The sequence below is a fragment of the Mus musculus genome, chromosome X (assembly GCF_000001635.26).
Source record: "Mus musculus strain C57BL/6J chromosome X, GRCm38.p6 C57BL/6J".
Classification (NCBI taxonomy): domain Eukaryota; kingdom Metazoa; phylum Chordata; class Mammalia; order Rodentia; family Muridae; genus Mus; species Mus musculus.
Genome location: NC_000086.7, coordinates 153,059,347 through 153,076,003, shown reverse-complemented (window position 1 = coordinate 153,076,003; position 16,657 = coordinate 153,059,347). Strand labels below are relative to the sequence as shown.

Genomic DNA, 16,657 nt, shown 5'->3' with positions numbered 1-16,657 from the left:
AAGAATGCGAATTGATCCATTCCTATCTCCTTGTACTAAGGTCAAATCTAAGTGGATCAAGGAACTCCACATAAAACCAGAGACACTGAAACTTATAGAGGAGAAAGTAAAGAAAAGCCTCGAAGATATGGGTACAGGGGAAAAATTCCTGAGTAGAACAGCAATGGCTTGTGCTGTAAGATCGAGAATCTACAAATGGGACCTCATAAAATTACAAAGCTTCTGCAAGGCAAAAGACACCATCAACAAGACAAAAAGACCACCAACAGACTGGGAAAGGATCTTTACCTATCCTAAATCAGATAGGGGACTAATATCCAACATATATAAAGAACTCAAGAAGGTGGACCTCAGAAAATCAAATAACCCCCTTAAAAAATGGGGCTCAGAACTGAACAAAGAATTCTTACCTGAGGAATACCGAATGGCTGAGAAGCACCTGAAAAAAATGTTCAACATCCTTAATCATCAGGGAAATGCAAATCAAAACAACCCTGAGATTCCACCTCACACCAGTCAGAATGGCTGAGATCAAAAATTCAGGTGACAGCAGATGCTGGAGAGAATGTGGAAAAAGATGAACACTCCTCCATTGTTGGTGGGATTGCAAGCTAGTTCAACCACTCTGGAAATCAGTCTGGTGGTTCCTCAGAAAATTGGACATGGTACTACCAGAGGATCCCACAATACCTCTAATGGGCATATATCCAGAAGATGTTCCAACCAGTAAGAAGGACACATGCTCCACTATGTTCATAGCAGCCTTATTTATAATAGCCAGAAGCTGGAAAGAACCCAGATGCCCCTCAACAGAGGAATGGATACAGAAAATGTGGTACATTTACACAATGGAGTACTACTCAGCTATTAAAAAGAATGAATTTATGAAATTCCTAGGCAAATGGATGGACCTAGAGGGCATCATCCTGAGTGAGGTAATCCAATCACAAAAGAACTCACACAATATGTACTCACTGATAAGTAGATATTAGCCCAGAAACTTAGAATACCCAAGATATAAGATACAATTTGCTAACACATGAAACTCAAGAAGAACGAAGACCAAAGTGTGGACACTTTGCCCCTTCTTAGAATTGGGAAAAAAAACACCCATGGAAGGTGTTTCAGAGGCACATTTTGGAGGTGAGACGAAACGATGGACCATCTAGAGACTGCAATATCCGGGGATCCATCCCATAATCAGCCTCCAAACACTGACACCATTGCATACACTAGCAAGATTTTGCTATAAGGACCCTGAGATAGCTGTCTCTTGTGAGACTTTGCTGGGGCCTGGCAAACACAGAAGTGGATGCTCACAGTCAGCTATTGGATGGATCACAGAGCCCCCAATGGAGGAGCTAGAGAAAGTAACCAAGGAGCTAAAGGGATCTGCAACCCTATCGTTGGAACAACAATATAAACTACCCAGTACCCCCCAGAGCTCATGTCTCTAGCTGCATATCTAACAGAAGTTGGCCTAGTTGGCCATCAGTGGAATGAGAGGCCCATTGGTTGTGCAAACTTTATCTGCCTCAGTACAGGGAAACGCCAGGGCCACGAAGTGGGAGTGGGTGGGTGGGCGAGTGGGTGGGGGAGCGGGTGGGGGACTTTTGGGATAGCATTGGAAATGTAAATGTAATAAATACCTAATTAAAAAAAAGAATATGCACCATGAGTCGTGAAAGAAACAAATGGAGAAATATAAGGGTAAAAATGGAAGGAAAACAAACAAAGCAAAAGTGCTAGAGGAACTTTTTTATCAAACCGCAAAACTTGTCTACTGCCAATCATATGACCAGGAGAGGAGGGTCAGTTGAATGTGTGAGCTTTTGTCTTTGCTATGGTTTTTGCTGGGGTTGAGTCTGTATCAGAACATATGTTTGGTGTCCACTAGAGCTATCTTCATCTTATACAATTTCCCTTCTTTACATAGCAGGGGGCCACTATTAATCATACAGTGTGTGGGCTAGGCAGGTTCTCCGGTCCTCTCAAGACTCACTAGATCATGTCTTCTGGTGTGGCCAATGTTCCATCTAGGGGTTATCTCCCAAGTATGTTGGGAATGGGAAAACCAATCATAGCCTTGAGATACATACAATTTGGAAACCTATCTTTATAATGTGATATCTCCAAAGTACAAGTACCCTCTAGAGATATGGTCTTCAGTGTTGTTAGCCTCTAGATCAGTACAGAGTAGGTACGAGAAGATAGTAGTGCACTTGATGACCTCAGACTCAGGACCAAATGGCACTGCTTTCTTCAGTTTCTGAGCTCTGTTCCAGGCCACCGGGGGCAAGGTTACATATTCACTGCCTAAGATGAGCCTTTTCCAGCTTGCACTTTTGTTTGAGAATGTTATACACCAACCCTACTTCGTACAGCTACCACTCATGTCTATGTCATGCCATGGGCTTCCCTGTTCTCAGTCCCCTCCCACAGGGGAGCTCATTCTTTTTTTTCCCCCCACATTTTTTATTAGATATTTCCCTCATTTACATTTCAAATGTTATCCCAAAGACTCTACAGCAAGACTCTACCCACCCACTCCCACTTCTTGGCCCTGGCTTTTCCCTGTACCAGGGCATATAAAGTTTGCTAGACCAAGGGGCCTCTCTTCCCAATGATGGCCGACTAGGCCATCTTCTGCTACATATGCAGCTAGAGACATGAGCTCTGGGGATACTGGTTAGTTCATATTGTTGTTACACCTATAGGGCTGCAGACCCCTTCAGCTCTTGGGTACTTTCTCTAGGTCCTATATTGGGGGCCCTGTGTTCCATCCTATAGATGACTGTGTGGTCTGTAGGCAATTTCTGCAAAAGGACTTGAGAGTGTGAGTGCCAATTAGGAATACCACCTAATAATCATTCACAGTCATCTGACACAAGAACAAGAGCTAAGTTGTTGATCGGAGCACTGTGGTTTTTTCCACATATAATACTGCAGCTCTCATGTCAAACGAAGTGGTGTATTCAAAGTGATCACAGTGCTCAGGAGGCTAAGGCAGGATATATCCAGCTCGAGACTAGCCTAATCTACACAGCAAGACTCTGTCTTAAACAAAACACACGACTATGAAAAGCTAAAATCCAAACAGCTGAAAAGCCTTTTATTTAATGTCCTAATTGGAGTCACATTATCTCAACTCATCACAAATATAAATTAGCAAACATCTTCATAACAGAGGTACTGAGTATATGAATGAACTCACGGGGTGCATTCTATATTGTCAAATATCTGAGGATAATGTTATTTTTTTCCACATTAGTGGGGTTTTGTAATCATTAGCTTTCATTATCCCAATGACACCTTGGAAGAGAGTCTCAATGATGGATTACCTACATTGGCTTGGCTTGTGGGCATGTCTATAAGCAACTGCCTCTTTAAAAACATTATGAGTTCCTCGAGAGTTTCATACAATGTGTTTTGGTCATATTCATCCTCCCTCCTTCATCTTTTCCAAGGTTCATTCCACCATTCTCACCCACTCATCATGTCTTTTGTCCTGTCAAAAGAAATCTGTGCTGCCCAAATACTCTTGGACGTGTGACTTTCCACTGGAATGTGGGACACCCTTAGGGAAAACTGAATCTCTTCTAGCAGCTATCACTTGCCAATAGCTCCAAGGCTACTATTAGCAATGGGTGCCCCATTCCCCTCTTTCTCATTTTATTTTTAGAGATTATAATATAATTATATAATTTATCCCTTTCCATTCCTCCCTTTAACCTTTCCCATAAGCCCTCATTCCACTCTTCCTCAAATTCCTAGTCTCTCTCTCTTTCTCCTTCCTACTTGACTTCCTTCAATTCCTCCCCTTTCCCAGTCCTTTTAGCTCCCGCAAGCCTTGTTAGACATTTATCCATATCACTGATCTTTCTAAAAGATCTTATCAGTCTTTTACTCCTTTGATATTCTTTCATTTTCTATTTTCAGTTCTATCAGTTTCTGATCAATTCTTTACCATGGATCTCCTTCTTGATTTGTATTTATTCTGTTCTCCTAAATATTGACTTAAGGGTCTAATTTTTAAAAGATATATATATATATATATATATATATTTCCTTGATACTTCTTTTTATCAGTGGGTTATTTGGAAGAGTACTGTTCAATGTATAAGTGGCTAAATATTTTCATGTAATTTTTTTCTTTTCTTTTGTGGTACTAAGGATTGAACCTCAAATTTCATGTATTATAAGGCAAGCTTTATATGAATTTAGATAATAACTCCAGCCTCTTTTTCTGTCATTTTTCTTTTTTAATCTCAGTTTGATTTCATTGTTAAGAGATAGCATGGTTTATGATGGAAGTTGTTTTTAACGCATTGAGATTGATTTATGGCTTACCATATGTTCTTTGTAAATGTGTGCTGTGAATGTTCTTATGACTGGGTGGTTTAAAACAGTGAACAGCAAGAGTGAAAATAATCTTTTAGACATGTTACCTTGACTTAGATGGCAGACTTAGAGAATGTGTTCCTAGACCTAAGCTCATAAATGCCTTACTTTGGTCTGACTACTAACACTAACTGCTAAGGAGCCTTGGAGAAGTCTCGCATATTGCTGTTTCAGGAGGCAGTACCAATGCGTTCAGTGGTGGCCATAAATTTTGGAATTACCTTTTAATTAATATCTAGCTTGCTGATCTATAATTTAAGATCAGTTTTGTTTGCACAAAGTACAAAAAAGGGACATACCCATGTTCATTTCCAGGAAAGGTCTTTCAACCTACAGCAGATCCAAAATGGCCCAAACCTGGGCTCCAGTTCCACTGATTTGTAGACTACCTTGCATCTATAAGAGGCTTCTGGGGATTTCAACTATCTGTCACTGGAACATGCTTGCTGTGGTAGTGTGGTGGTTTGAATGTTATGGCAATCTCCTCCAACCTCAATCATAAAATGATTTCATGACCAATTTTACTACTGTTATAAAGCATAATGTAATTATCTGATATGCAATCTCCTTTGGGTCATGATTCACAGGTTGAGAACCACTAGTTTAAAGCCTCATAGCATTCCTGGTGCTCTATCTCTGCTTCTTAATTGGGATTAGGGTTGTGAAAGCATAGCTTCTGTGCTAGCTACTATGCCTGCAGCCTGCTGCCTCAGGTCTGTATCACAGACTCTAAGCCTCTCTAACTAGAAGCCCCCAAACTCCTTTCTTCTAGAAGATGCCTCGGTTGTGGTGTTTCATCACAACACTAGAAAAGTAACTAATACGCACAGTAATCTAAATAACGCAGCAGATCTGAAATGGTTTCGAATCATCCCAAGTCCCTCTCAATCATGGTCTCAGAAAATTCTGTCTATTTAAAGTCCAAGCTAGGAGATATACTTGTGTTAGCCCATGGGGCAGACATTCTAACGTTGGTATCATAAGAGATGTAAAGAGGTGTTAATCTCCTCCTAACCTCTCTCCATTGTTGTTTGACACACTGGCCCACATAGGGACCCAGAGGGAGCCACATTAATCAGTAACCAGCACAGGCTGCCCTTCTGACCTCAGTACTGCCACAAATCTTGACGTAGAATTAAATATCTTGACTGTGGTTTGAGAGCAGGACTGCTCATGCAGGAGCTTACTAGGAGAGACATCTATCTATGACCCTAAAGACAAACTAGAAAACCTTTGTTTCAGTTAGAGCCATGGAAGTAGGTTTGCTACTGAGTTTTAGCCTTTCTCAGTCACAGGCTAGGATACAGCTGGCTGCATACCTCCAAACTCATGCAGGGATTCAGTACAATAATATCAGGCACTTGGAGGAAAGAAAGCACATCAGTGTGTGCATGTAACCCTTGAGTATGTGCCAGTACTAGGGACTGAACTCAAGTTCCCAGAAAAACACAACATAGCACAGCAAACAGATAACAAAACATAACAACAAAACAAGAAACAAAGAATTAAACCTGCTAGAGATTCTATAAACGACCAACCTTCATGATTATGAAGAGTTAAAAATGTTGCAGACCAGAACCAAATTATTTTGGGTTCATATTCGCTTCTATGAAAGCTATTCATTACCCACTCCATGTCTGACCTAATACCTTTCTGACTATCAAAAGGTTCAAATATACTCTGAGCAAACCACTAGCTCCAGCTATACAAAACCCTAAGAATGTCACCAGAAATCCACTGAGGCCTATAACAAACTGTAACCTGTCTATTGGATATGTTAGTGTATTTAAGTATATATTTTAAGTGTATTTGAGGTACAACTTTGTTCTGTTACCATAAAAAAAAAATCATGAAACTGCTACCATATTGGAATGTGGTATTTGTGGTAAAATGAATCTTTGTTTCCAGGTTCATATTTGGTTCCAGAATAAACTATCTCTTATTCCTTTAAATTGAGAATTATGTTTTTCTTTTCAAGAGGACCAAAGTACTACTCAAGACTGTCCAACCCACTCTGATATCAGACAGGATTCACAAATGGTAGGTCAAAAGGGTATGTTAGTTTTCTCAATACTGTGAAAAAATATCTGGCAGAAAGGGTTTTGTGGTTGGGATTTTACATCTCTTCATGGGCTTATCTCGTCTAGAAAAAGGAAAGACACAGAAAAGAAGTGCTGGTCCTCGGTTGCCTTTCTCCTTTCCCTGTTTTAATTCAGGCCAGACTCCCCCAGCCCACTCCCATGGTGACTCACACCTTCAAGGTATACTGTTTCGCTTTAGTTAATTCTCTCCAGGAGCCCCTTCACAGGCACATCCAAATGCATGCCTCACTAATGTCCTAGCAGCTTTTTAATCCGAAATAGTTGACAAAGAGGATTGACGATCATACTAGCCCACTAACACAGAGCAAAGCGTAAACTCAGCTGGAATATTGCCCATCATATAGTAGGACTGGAGTTTTTCTTCTCTAGCTGTTGGCCGAAGGTCCTTAATTCTGGGACTTCTTTCCGATTTCTGTGCAGGGTCCTCTCCATCTTCCAAACAGGCATGCTTTGAATCCTCACGCGAAGCATTTCTTTCACTTATTCTTCTTCTGCTAAGACAATGAAACTACTTTGAAATGGCTGTCCTGATTTAGTCACACATTCCTGGATAATTTTCAGATCAACTGATTCAAGCTTTAATTTACATTTGTGAAAATCTGCCCAGGAAAACCTATATTAGTATCTTCCTGAATAATCAGAGACTGGAAGCTTTGTGGGGCAGCTTAGCTTCATAAATTCACATCCATAGAAAATGGAAATTATAAAGCACTCTCATTTAAAGCCCTCAGAGTGCTCTCTCCACTACATTATCAATTTACTGTCCAAAACCCCATCCAAATCCACTTAGCTCTAATGTACCAAATTTTATCAGCTAAGTGATGAACACCAGGTATGCTTAAAGGTTCTGGAATAGTCTCTAAAGTTTTTGAGAGCACAGTTCTTCTCTGTGACTGTGTCAATCGGAAGAGTTGTGTTTGCTACCAGTGCTCTTGGTTTTCAGTGCTAAGGTGTGTGCATATGTGTGTTGTGTGTGTGTGTGTGTGTGTGTGTGTGAAGATTATATCATGGTTCTCTTTATATCATGGGGGTCTTAGGAATTAAATTCATCTCACTAGCCCCTATGTTTTTTATTCACATTTTAAAATGTATATTGTTATCCATTCTATAGATAGAATTCTTTTGTATAATTAATTGCTATTCATTCTCAAATATCATGATGTCTCTTATCGGTAGTATATTTTTCATTTCTATTTAATTTAATTACAATTGGGGATATGTTATCACTTTAATATGAATATTTTTAACTTGTATTATCTTTATTTCTCTTTTCCCTGCCTTTCCATGGGTTTTATTTATATCTTTTTTGACTATTATATAATTATGTTAATATTTCATTAATTAATTTGTAAGAAAATGTAAGTATGACTTCCAATAGGAGTGTGATCCCTGGTCTTGGTACCAAGATGACATATATGGGTTTGCAATGAAAAAACAAACTTCCAAGTTAAATAATTTGTAATCAGAACTTCAATCCCAAGGATTCTCCCAAACATTACAAATGACAGCAGAGAGGGAGAAGGGATACTTGCATACTAACTCACCAACTCAGTTCCAAGAACCTTCGAACTGGCAGAACAACAATCTTTTGAAATCTCAAATTTCCAAATAAGGCTGTCACAGGCAGCTATGTATCCATTTATACCAATCACATGAGGAAGTTATGACCTAAGTAGAGGTTAAATGTCTTTCTATGTGTTGGATTCTACATAATTTATAACTAGGCAACCTCTGCCCAGAGGGAACACTAGTGGGATAACACTTGGCTGTAGTCAGTGGTTCAACTTTACTTGTTGGCTTGTGTTCACAACAGCTTTTAAATCGTGCTTACTCACCCACAGCTGCATACTACATCCCAGCTATGAAAGAAATTAAACCCTTGTTCAATGGCTGACACTTTTGCTTTTGTATGTCACACTTTAGGTTGATCAAACCTTAGAGGTTTATTTCAGTCTATGTGAAACTAATGTTCATAGCAGATTCAATCTTCCTTAAGGAAACATTTGAAAGCAACAATTTTTTTTTTTTGTATTTCATGCCTCATGTAATCCATTTCATACCAGAAAGAATTATATCTTATGTGGTTTCTGCTCCAAGAGACAAACCTGAACAACTGAAACATCTTAAAATGTACCAAGCTTAGAGAATTTCAAATGAAACAAATTTTTTGTATACACATACTCCTGTCAAATTGTTTCCACCTCTCCTGCAAACTGTTCTATTTCCTTTCATTTGACTTAGATGGGATACCAGACATAAAGAAAAATGTTGACAGCTGTAATTTATCTCTCTTTTATCTCTGGTTTCAAGAGATGGAAGTAGGTTTCCAGGGGAGGAAGAGGATCCAAGGACCAGGCTAGCCACTCTCCCTCTTAGGCCCTAGATCTATGGTCATTTCAGAAACCTGCTGTGTTAAATGTCTGATATTCACATTTAAGTGGTGCTGGTTTGAGAGAATTCAGCAGAAGACTTAAATTTGTTTTTACCATGAAATTTTTTTTTTACTCCTAATGTGATTGATAGTGTTGTTAGGTGTAATAGTCTGGACTTGTTGTATCTGTGATGGTCTCATAGAGCTTATAGAACATCTATCTAAGCCATTCTTAAGCCCCTTATATCTCGATAGACATAATTTTCTTTAGATTGAGGAACTTTTCTGAAATATCCAACAGCAGGGAGAGACAACCTGAAGAGATTTCCTCCAGTATATAAACATGGCCCCCAGTGGAGGGATGGGACCACCCACCAATCTCAAAAATATTAACCCAGAATTGCTCTTGTCTAAAGGAAATGCAGGGACAAAGAGTGGAGCAGAGACTGAAGAAGGAAAGGCCATCCAGAGACTGCCCCACCTGGGGATTCATCTCACCAGCAGACACCAAACCCTGACACTATTGCTGATACCAAGAAGTGCTTGCAGACAGGAGCCTGGTATGCCTGTCCTCTGAGAGGTTCTGCCAGCACGTAAGACAGAGGCGGATGCTCACAGCCAACCATTGCACTGAGCCTGCGGACCCCAAATGGAGGAGTTGGGGGAAGGACTGAAGGAGCTGAACGGGATTGCAACCCTATAGGAAGAACAACAACATCAATTAATTGGACCCCCAAAGCTCCCAGGGACTAAACCACAAACCAAAAAAGTACACATGGGTGGGTCCATGGCTCCTGCTACATATTTAGCAGAGGATGACCTTATCTGGTATCAGTGGGAGGGGAGACTCTGGGTCCTGTGGAGGCTTGATGCCTCAGCAAAGAGGGATGCTGGAGAGATGAACTGGGAGTGAGTGGGGGAGCACCCTCTTAGAGGCAAAGGGGAGGAGGAGGGGTGGGAGTGGGGGTGGTTCCTGGAGTGGGTACAGAGAAGGTGTACAATATTTGAAATGTAAATAAATAAAATAATTTTAAAAATTCTTTTCTGTACCTTTGTCTTGGGTTTCTTCTTCCTCCATACCTATTATTTGTAAGTTTGATATTTTCTTAGGGTTGCATATTTTCTGGATATTTTGTGCATGGATTCATTTTAGGTTTAACATTTATTTTGACTGGGTTATTTTTTCTTCTACCTAATCTTCAAGATGTGAATCTCTCTTTTACTTCATTCAAACTGTTTGGGAAACCTTATCTCTGAGCCTTTTGTTTGACTACCTGAGTTTTTCATTTTGAGTTTTATTTCAGTTTGAGTCTCTTTAGTGATTCTATTTCTTTGTTAAATTCTACTTTCATATCTTGAATTTTCTTCATTATTTCATTCAACTGTGTTTTAATGGTCTTCATTTTGGCATTTATTTATATTTCCTTTAAGGTCCTTGAACATATCCATACTTGCTATTTTGAAGTACTTATTTCTTGCTTTCACTAAATTGGTGTTCTCAGGGCATGTTACAATGGGGTGCTGATTTATGGAGCAGGCATATTGTCTTGATTGTTCATTTTTTGTCTTTGCAATGGGATCTGAGTATCTAGAGTTATAACATTTGTATTTTTTTCTTTTTACATTTGTTGAATGGTTGTTTGGTTCTTCAATTGCTATTACCACAATCTGATGTGTTGTGGATTAGCAGAATGATGGTTGGTTTTTAGACTTGTGGCTGAAACTCTGGGTTTCAGGTTTCATACTTCTAAGCAGTTTCAGACAGATGTGGTGAGTTGGGAGTGTGGTAAACTAACAGGCAGGGGAAGGGAGATAACCCTAGAGGTCTCTTAAATAGGACTCAGGGTCCAGTTCCATGAAGGGCAGCAGACACAGAAGTAGGTGTATGCCAGCTATGGCTGGAGTCCCAAAGGAATCGAGATAGGTTGAGACATGCAGTAGCAACTGGAATAGGGATACCCTAGAGAGACCAGAATGGAGGAGGGGAAGGAGAACACAGATAGCTCATCTCAGTCCCAGCCAAGTGTGGTGGCTATGGGATCCCTGGTGGAGTTCTGTGGTTGGTGGAGGGGTTATAGAAGACTGGAGATGGGCTGGGAGAAATTGCTGAAGGGGACCCTGGATTCTCACCAGGAATAGTGGCTGAGAGGATCAAGGGGATCTAAATTTCTAAAAGCATTTTGTCTGTGATCTGTCCTAAGGAGTTTCTTCTCTGATCACGTTTGTTTGCAGCTCGCTATATTCCTTGTCTTTGGGTGTCTCCTTTATTCTTTAAGTTTGAAAAATGTTCTGCTATAATTGTATATGTTGGCTGTCTATTGCATTTGATTTTACCTCTGTTCTTTCTTCTATACCATTAGTTTTCATATTTAACCTCTTGAATGTATTCCAGGCTTCTTAGACGCATTGCTCACACTCCTTACTTTTCCCTTTGTATAGGTCTCTATGTATTATCTCAAAAATTTCCTCCATCCTTGAAATACATTCTTCTTTATGGTCTTATTTGTTAATGATGCCATTTGATTGGCTACCTTCTTTGTTTCAAGTATTTCTGTTTGGTTGTTTTTAAATGTTTCAATTGTCTTGCTGCATTTTCTCTCCATAATTTGCGCTGTTGCCTCCAATTTACTGACTGTGACATTCACTGTGCAGACTGTCTTGTGGAGGCCTTGGGTGGATTTCCATAATTCATGCATCTGTTTGTTTGGATCTTCTACATGATGATGAATTCTATTTAAATATAAGACTGAAATCTTTCTCAGATACTTTTGCTACCTCTGAAACTTTGGATTTCCTAACAGAGCAGGGTTGGTTGGTATTAGGTCGTAATTGGTGGTTGTGTTATATTCCTTGCTGTATTTTGTGCCTGTTATAGTGAGTTTGTTTTTTCAGTTTAATCTTTACCTTGTCCAAGCCTATTTGGATACTTTGTTTTCTGGGATTTGTCCTAGAGGTATATCTGCCTGAAGTTCAGCTACTGAAACTGGTGAAATTTGCTGTGGAATGTCCAATGGAGTCACTGAGGTTATCCTGTCTTGCCAGTGTAACAATAGGACAAAGAATAGGGCTGCCCTTTGGCTGTTCACAGGAATCTGTGAGCTTGCTGTGGAGAAAATACTACACCTCAGGCCCACTAAGGTCTGTCTAGTATCAGGGGGCTATGAGTGGAGTCACGAGCATTGAGTTATATAGACTCTGGATCCTGAAATGACCACTGGAATCTCAGAAGTCAGAAACTCACATTCACACTGATTACTGGAACTATAGCCCCAGTCCCTTAGGAAACCCTAGGCACAAGGAAGAGGGCAAAGCTTAGATTCTGCATTGAGCTCTGAGCTCACTGAGATGGAAACCTTGTTGCAAGGTGCTTTCTGGTCCCAAAGAAGTCAGATATCTGGACATATGATGCTCTGAGTCTTGTAGAAGTAAGAGGCTTGGTCACTTAATGCTTTCTGGTCCCACAGAAGTCAGAGACATGAAACTCAGGTTCTCTCTGGGCTTGCAAAAGCCAGAGGCCTGGTCATCCTTTTCTCTCTGATTCTACTGGAGCCAGAGGCCTGGTCTCTCAGAGTTCACTGGTCCTGAAGAAACCAGAGGCCTAGTCTCGTAGTATTCTCTGACACTGGGAGAGCCAGAGTCCTTATACTTATTTCCTCCATCCCTGAAATACATTCTTCTTTATGGTCTTATTTGTTAATGATGCCTTTTGGTTGGCTACCTTCTTTGTTTAAGGTATTTCTGTTTAGTTGTTTTTAAACGTTTCAATTTTCTTGCTCCATTTTCTCTCCATAGTTTGCACTGTTGCCTCCAATTTACTGGCTGTGACATTCACTGTGGAGACTGTCTTGTGGAGGAAAGCTAAATATACTTATTTATTATACTTTTGGGGAAATGCTAAATATAAAAATATATATATTATAAGAACAAGATTGAATAAGGGGCTGGAGAGAGCTCAGCTGTTAAGAGCACTGGTTGTTCTTCTAGACATTCTGAGTTCAATTCCCAGCAACTACGTGGTGCTTACAGCCATCTGTAACAGGATCTGATGTTCTCTTCTGGTGTACATGAAGACAGTGCACTCATTTACAATAAATAAATAAATAAATAAATAAATAAATCTTTGATAAAATGGTTGAAATAAAATGATTGAAAAATCACTTGCAAATTGTGTGGGCTATTTGAATTTTACTAAAAATTTCAAAGTATTAGCGAGCTTACTCCACTAGAATTTCACAATAGATGCTAACTTGGATACACTTCTTCTTTCTTAAGTCTTTTTAGCTGCTAGTCTTCCAGTCTTTCCTCTTTCCCCAAGTAAAACTTCTTTTTTATGTACTCCTATGAAATCTTGGCAAAACTCTATCAGTACTTTACACTTTTTTGTGTGGAAAAATCCAGTTCTGATATAGCTAATTCTATTCCGATATATTCCATTTAGCACTTACTATAAAAATCACAAGCTAGGTTAGCCATATTTTGTGGTATTGAAGGAAGCCAAATAGCTTTGAAGAGGGAAGGCTTACTTGTTAGGTATCTGTCTGTGTGTGTGTGTGTGTGTGTGTGTGTGTGTGTGTGTGTGAGAGAGAGAGAGAGAGAGAGAGAGAGAGAGAGAGAGAGAGAGAGAGAGGTAAAAATGAGGATCCCAATCTATACAAGAATAGCATATGGCATGTGTTCTGCAAATGAGGAAGGCTTGCCTTATTAATTAGATGAAGGACTGACTTCTCCCTGCTTGTTTGACACTATAAAAGAGGTGGCAGCCCTGTTATTATGAAGGTGAGAAGAACATGGGGAAAGACCTAAAGTTGATGATGGTGAATGTAAATGACTTTTTTTACCCAGCAGATAATCTACACACAGCTTTAGCCTTTCAATTTTAAGTTCTTAACAGTTTTTATATTCCACAGTGTTTCTATTACCATAGACTTGATACTTTTCCCCCAAAATTCTAAGCATAAAAATTACCTAACTTTGATTTTTGAGAAAGTAATATAAAGACATATATTTATATTCTTGCTATTTATATATAACTATAACAAATCCCCAGATAGTGTGTGCAAAGCAAATAATACTATGAAAGGTACAGAAAAGAAGAAGAGCAGATGCTCTTAAATCATAGGGAATAACATAGTTGTTAATTCTATAGGTATCTTTTTTGTGTAATATATCCAAGCCTGGGTCCTAGAAAAAGTAACAACTCATAAAAGTCAACTTATGAAGATAATAGAGTCATCTAAACATTTGCTTACTCTTGCCAAGGAACCTGGAAAAGGAAAGGGTAACATAATTCTTTTAAATAGTAATTGCTTTTCTTAAGAAAAATATCACTGAAAAACAGTGGCTCCATTCTCTCCAGCAAAGGCAAGTTGCAAACCAGAAACTGAAATTACAAGTAGAATAACACACTGTAAGAGCAGAATGGAGAGAGGAAAACGATTTCTTGAAACTGGAGATAAATGAATAGATATTCATCTGAACAACAGAGGTAACATGACTGAAATTAAAAAAAAATCTTCAGAAAACTATAGGACCATGGAAATAGACAAAGAATGGGGCTCTGAAAAGCAATGGCTGATAATTCCTCAAATTTGAGAGGGGTCATAAGCCCCTGTACTCAATTACAATCCAATATAAAAATAAACCCAAAGAATTACACTCATAGTCAAATATCTGAAAACCAGACAAAAATATCTTAAGCACACAAAACACCACTTAAACAGAAAAGCTGATTCAGTGACAGCAGCTATTTTCAACTGAATACAAAGAAGTCAGGAAAAAAATTATGGTATTATGTTCAAAGGCAAACTCAGAAACTCATATCTGACACAAGCATTTTTCAGATATTAAGGGAAGCATTAGAAGAAAGAAAACTAAGAAAATTATTATTGTTGTTGTTGTTGTTGTTATTGTTGTTATTATTAAATTAATTATTCACTAATGCCTCTACCCTAAAAGAATGTCCAAAGGTCTGCAGCATGGCTCAGTGAGGAGAGGTGCTTGCCATCAAGCCTGAAGACCCAAGTTCAATCCCCGGTAGCCACATAATGGACAGAAAGAATTGACTCCTGGAAATTGTTCTCTGACCACCACTTATGTGCCATGGAACACGTGTACACACACACACACACACACACACACACACACACACACATACACACACACACACACAGAGAGAGAGAGAGAGAGAGAGAGAGAGAGAGAGAGAGAGAGAGAGAGGAGACTGACAGACAGGCAGATGCACATTTTTTTAAAAAGGCATGATAACAAGTTTCATACACACAAAAGAAGTGATAAAACAGGAGACAAAGGAACATCCTTTTTTTAAAAAAAAAGGAAAGTAACTATAAGCACAACAAACAGAAATATGATTAACCCCATAGAACCCTTCTCGAATTACCTCTGTTATATTTAATGATTGAAACAAGAATTACAGTGCCAGCTGATGTCTTCTAAATGTGTTTAGAGGAAATATTGTGATGATGACTTTATAATCAAGGAGAATTAAGTAATGCAAAGGGCAGGAAGATTTTACATGACTTCCATTAATAAAATCTTATGATAGGCTATGCTCTGTGTATATAAAACAACACAATGCTACTAAAACTACATAAACAGGTACATCCAAAACCACTAGATGAATCAAAACTTAATGATAAGGAATATACATAAGAGCATTTTGTGGATGTAGGGAAGTAAGAGTCCGAGGGAGCAGGGAACACTATCAGAGAGTGTGACTTTTGAGTCACCACATTTATTTTTTCTCTTTTTCATTAACTAATTTAAGTAGAACAAACTAAGTACATATTTAACAGTTTTCACTTACATATACAGTACATTTACTTTGTTAAAGAAAGTACCCAAGGAGCTAAAGGGGTCTGCAACCCTATAGGAGGATCAACAATATGAACTAACCAGTACACCCCAGAGCTGTGTCTCTAGCTGCATATGTAGCAGAGGATGGCCTAATCGGACATCAATAGGAGGAGAGGCCCTTGGTATTGCAAAGATCATATGCCCCAGTACAGGGGAATGCCAGGGCCAGGAAGTGGGAGTGGGTGGGTTGGGGAGCAGGGCAGGGGGAGGGTATAAGGGGCTTTGGGGATAGCATTTGATATATAAATGAAGAAAATATCTAATTAAAAGAATGCCTCCCAAGTTCCTATCGAGTCAAATAACAAAGCATGCAAAAAGGAGATTTGAATGCATCCTGTGGGTAGGTTGATGCTCATCACCACCTCAGCAAACCGTGTTTGGAAGCTTGACTTTCCATTAACTTATATTATTGGTATTTTTCCCTATGGATGGGACTTTTGTAGCCCCCTCAGGAAATGGGAAAGCCACAGGAGCGGAACGAAGGCCCTAGAGCAAACAGTCCTTTCAACCATGCACTGAGTACTTACTTCTCCCCCACCCTCTCTCCCTCCCTCTCTCTCTCCCTTCCCCCCCCCCTCCCTAGCAACTAAAAGGCAAGCATAGTGCTGTCCCTGACAGACACCAGCTGCTCATGCCCTCTTTGCTATAAACATCCATAGGAGTTTGTACTTGGCAGCTGGTGGGCCTGACTAGATGTGGTCTACACAGAAATTGCCACCTCTTGGGCTGGGGGTGGGGGTGGGGGTGATACAAGGCTCCTTGCTCGGATCTCCTAATTTCCTGGCTCACTCTCATGCACAATCTCTAGAAATGCACATGTCAGCGCGTGAAGCAGAAGCAGGGTGTCACCATTTTGTCTTCACATGAGCCTCTGAATTTTTCCTGTAGGAGACCAAAATGCATTGTGGTT

General features: G+C 39.5%; 1 long non-coding RNA gene across 1 annotated transcript in view; it reads right to left on the bottom strand.

The window, feature by feature from the left end:
- Positions 1–3,088: 3,088 nt before the first annotated feature.
- 9530051G07Rik (RIKEN cDNA 9530051G07 gene) overlaps positions 3,089–16,657 on the bottom strand; it is a 35,287-nt gene continuing 21,718 nt past the window's right edge. The window contains exon 4 of the long non-coding RNA NR_040272.1: positions 3,089–6,997. This is a non-coding gene — a long non-coding RNA (RIKEN cDNA 9530051G07 gene). The remainder of the gene's footprint in view (positions 6,998–16,657) is intronic.